At 42.9% G+C, this 4,739-nt stretch overlaps 1 long non-coding RNA gene across 2 annotated transcripts; it reads right to left on the bottom strand.

Moving 5' to 3' along the window:
* Positions 1 to 313: 313 nt before the first annotated feature.
* LOC125531422 lies at positions 314 to 2,938 on the bottom strand. Of its 2 annotated transcripts, XR_007293226.1 has the most exons (3): positions 1,987 to 2,139; positions 1,375 to 1,520; positions 314 to 774 (listed from the first exon to the last, which is right to left on the bottom strand). It is a non-coding gene; the product is annotated as an uncharacterized LOC125531422 (long non-coding RNA). The 2 variants fall into 2 exon arrangements; XR_007293225.1 differs by having other exon boundaries at positions 314 to 1,520; positions 1,987 to 2,938.
* Between the last annotated feature and the right edge of the window lie 1,801 nt (positions 2,939 to 4,739).

Genomic DNA, 4,739 nt, shown 5'->3' on the forward strand with positions numbered 1-4,739 from the left:
GATTCATCTTTCAACACATAAGCTTTGGAATTATGAGTGGCATGTTGTTTCGCTTGATGGGTTAAGGTCTTGAGGAGCAGTGCTAGCACGACATGAAGTAGTGAAGCACCTACCACTACTAAGAAAAACACTACCAGTAGCGTGGGTTTTTTGCATACCAGTAGCGCGGGTACCCGCGCTACTGCTACGGTGCTACAACTATTTTTTAGCAGTAGCGCGTTTTTTACCCCACACTACTGGTAAATGATGATAGCAGTAGCGCTTGTTTTGAAACAACCGCTACTGGTAAAGGATGATAGTAGTAGCGCTTCTATGATACACCCACGCTACTAGTAACTAATTAAGATTTAAAAAAAATATAAAAATCTACCTATTCCAGTGTAGACATACATTTCATAGTACTCACATACATGCATTTTATAATACGCACATTTTATGCATACAGTCAATCATACACATCTACTATAGACAATTAATACATATATATATATATATGTATATATATATATACATACATACATACAATATACACCACGCCTATAGGTCATTGTCGCCGGCGCCTCCACAAGCCCGTGTTTGATGGTGTTGATGTCGTCATCATCGCCGCCGCTGCAGCACCGTGAGGATGCCGTCGTCATCGTCGTCGCCGCCGCAGCCCCATGACGATGTCGATCTCGTCGTCATCATCGTTGCCGCCGCAGCCCCATGTTGATATCATCGTCGTCCTCGCCGCAGCTTCGTGTCCATGTGTTCCCTACTAGGAACTCACAAATCCTGGAATTAAACAATGAACCAAGATAGTGCTAGGCATGACCACAAGTAAAAGGAGATAAGGAATTCCAAGGCAGTACGAAATCTTGTTATAGATTCTGAATACAAGCTTTTGAGGCAAATTGACAAGCAAAGGCTGTGCACCTAGTAGAAATAATTCCCAGGTCATTCGCAAGCAAGCAAGCAAGAAGGCATCAGCAAATTGCATCAGTTCAACCAAATAATATATTGCAATTCACGCTCATTAAGTCAAGATTCCTTCTCATCTAGCAATTTAAAGGGGCTCATGCCAAAAATATATGCTTAATTCCTCACTGGCTATTCAAACTAAATGGTCCAGGAATGCACATGGTTACCATGGATAAAGTTGCAATTCCTAAAGTTGATCATCTCTTCGTTTTGCGAGGAAAAGATATCATTTTTAGAAAGCGTACAACTACAAATATCTTCTTATGATCTTAGCTAAGCGATACAGTTAAAAGATAAACATGCACAATCATTTTTTTAGAATATAAACAAGCACAATCAATATGTGAAAACACCAACTCTTTACATAAAACAAAGATGGAGCATTCGGATATTCAATCATTATGTGGCACTAACCCTCTTGAGAATGCTGACTCGATCTCTACAATCAATCCATAGCTCGCTCATTCTCATGTTCATCTATCTCATGTGAAGAATAAGCTGGTGCTCGTATTCCACCTTCTTCAATGCCATCAAAGAGAGCAGTTCTGGTGCTTCGGTAGCTATGAAAAGTGTAGAGAATAGTTATATAAGAATGCATATAGATTTGATAAGTGCAAAAACGTCTTATATCTATTTTGTTTTATTTCTATAAATGTACATAAAGAATTGATTACTTTGGTTCTATAGGTACCATCTTCCTTCTTCTGTTCACACATAAGAAAAGCCTACTGGTCAGCCTAATCATGACCACCTTAAGATTTTTTATAAATGCACACAAGATCACTAAAAATATATTTAAATTATTCGCAACAGATAAAAGTACCCAGTTCTGATTCATCTGCTAGCCAACAAACTAAACGGTGCTTCAGATTTGTAATTATGTGACTATGTTGCGGACCCCTTGCTCATCATATGATTAAAATAGAACCTTAGCAGACCCTGGAGTCAGCTGCTTTAGATGTTCAGTTATATTTGGAAAAGCATGATGTGTCTTCAAATGAAATGGTTACTGAAAAAGGATCTCACCTTGTTCTAGCAGATCACATGTAGTGATCCATAAACATAGTAAATGTTCTCTGAAATCATTGGATCCGGCTTCGTGGTTCCATAGGATGGTGATGCAAACGCATGATTTTTTTGAGAATTAAGTAGCAAACCTGCAATGCACAAAAGAGATCAAATGGTTAGCAAACCTGTTGTTCGTCCTGAAGCTAGTTTTGTCATTTTTTATGTACTAAAATCTTTTCATTAGTCATCACTCAAGGGAGCTTTTCATTATTTTACTCTCCAGTATATGAATGCAGTGAAATTACTCCTCCCAACGAAGACAAATAGAGCTGCCTGATTTTTTTACAGCAGTAATTCTTTCGAACTGTTCTAAAATCTTTGCATCTCGCACATCAAGGAACTTCAACTAAATATAGTGTCCTTGCACGAGCTGCGTCCAACTAAATGTTATTATTTGCTAATGAGCTGAACTCTGTAATGAAGACAGAAGCCGATACAAAAGACAACCATGTCTAATTGATTGGAGTAATAGTGCTCAACAAGTCTAATTGTATATTTCTGTTCTGACAAAGCATACCAGGCCCTTTCCACCTTTCCTCTGTTTTAAAACTCTTGGTATTTAAATCATTTTATCACAACTTCATAACCATTCAATCTTTCACCTTTGCATACCACTTACGAGAAAGATTTAGGCCGCCGAGCATAAGCACAAACAGGTTGTGCACGGAGGAAGGAACGTAGTGGAACAGAAGGAAAAAAAGGCTGCTAGGCATAAACACAAACAGGTTGCGAGCAGTATTGCACGGAGGAAGGAAAGTAGTGGAACAGAAGGGAAAAAAGGGCAGGGAGAGAAGGAAGAAGGGGAGAGGAGAGGGAATGAATTGAGGGAAGATGAGATCTCACCGCGCCGGAGTTGGACGCAGCCGAAACCCTAGCCACGAGGAGGGGTCGTGCGCGAGCGCTTGCTGCCGCGAGGGGCAGATTTTGCCAGAGGGAAGGCAGAACCGTCAAGGGAACGATGGAGGCTGTTCGCTGGGCTGGGTTGGTTGTCTCGATGGGCTGGGCTAGTTGTAGCGCATTACGTGACCCGCGCTACGACTATGTTTCTAGTGCTAGCGCGGCCCAGCAAACCCTCCTACTACTATCACTTGTCCGCCGGGCACGATCGAGGATATTTATTAATAGCATGCTCAAAAGAAACCAACGCTACTGATAAGCCATACCAGTAGCGTGCTTTGTACCCAGTGCTACTGGTAATTATCAGTAGCATGGGGGCCCAAACAAACGCTACTGGTAAACTTCTATGTATAAGCATTTTCCTAGTAGTTATGATGGTGGTAGTGAATATAAAGGGAGAAACCATAAGCTTTACGAGTATAGTGACTGTGACATGGCAGATCTAAAGGTGCAAACTGAACAAAGCTACTTCGCAACCAATGTTTGCATTCAACTAGCCACTACAATTTGGTACGGACAAGAAGAGTACAATAAACAATTTAAGATCTATTTTCCGGATGAGATCAATAACTTAAGCATATATGGAAGAGTACCACCTCTCTTGCGACGCCGTGTAGGCCCCTGCTGATACGTTGAGGGTGCTGCGGGTGCAATGGCTGTCGGCGGCGGGGAAGAAGACTTTAGATGGTAGACAGCCGGGTCGGGGGATAAATCCTGTTGGCGTGGACGAGGCGGTCGTAGGAGTGGCAACGATAAGGTGGACGACGGCGCCGATGAAGCAAGACGACGCGATGAAAGGATCCTGGTCTGGCGCCGTGGATGAGAGACGTCCATCTCTTGCAGTGGATGACGGGGTAGGGGTAGCGGCTCCGGTAAGGTGGAGGATGGGGTGGCGGACGCAGGAGGCTGGCCGCAGTGGGGAGGTTGTGGTGGCGCCGATGGTGTATGAATGGGGAAATGGAGGGGGAGCGGGGGATCTCAAACTTTGGGATGCACTTGTGTGAAATGTGGTAAAGTTACGAACTTATCCCCTGTTTAAAATTTCGGAAATCACGTCGGTTGGGGATAGGACGGTAATCTCGCATCTCCCAAATATTTGCCGGTAACGATTTCAGGCGAGGAGAGGGCACTACTAGGAAAAGGGCTACTAATGGCGCACCAGTTTTGCCTACTAATGGCGCACTACTGGTGCGCCATTAGTATCACGCCACTAGTATTTCTTACTAATGGCGCATCACCGGTGCGCCATTAGTATCTGGTATATTAATGGCGCACCACGCAGTGCGCCATTAGTATAGAACACCATGTGCCATTAGTATGCCTCCCAGGGGGGCATATTTAACAATGTGCTTTGGCATACTAATGGTGCACTCTTGGGTGATGCGCCATTAGTATACTTTGGCATACTAATGACGCACTCTGTAGTGATGCGCCATTAGTATGAATATTAGTTTTTTTTTACTTTTCTGATTTTTGCACAGGTTACAAAATATATTATTTGACAGAATATAGACAGCAGCACACAGCAACAGCAGATTCATCGAATACAATAGAAGATTAGTCTCCGAATACAATTCATCATATTAGTCTTCGAATTCAAAAGACCGAACAAAGATAAATTACAAGTCTCGAGACCGCGAGTATCGAGTTTGTCTTCACATTACAAGTCGATATCGATCATCTAAACTACCATCACATAGAAGAGAGATGCGGTCTTCACGATGAGCATCATCGTGATGAAACTGGTCTTCATCCGGTTCCTCCAACGCTCCCTCCTCTCTCCCGCTAGATAGCGGGCGTATCTAGATTCCGCC

This window comes from Triticum urartu, unplaced genomic scaffold (genome assembly GCF_003073215.2).
Source record: "Triticum urartu cultivar G1812 unplaced genomic scaffold, Tu2.1 TuUngrouped_contig_7061, whole genome shotgun sequence".
NCBI classification, from domain to species: domain Eukaryota; kingdom Viridiplantae; phylum Streptophyta; class Magnoliopsida; order Poales; family Poaceae; genus Triticum; species Triticum urartu.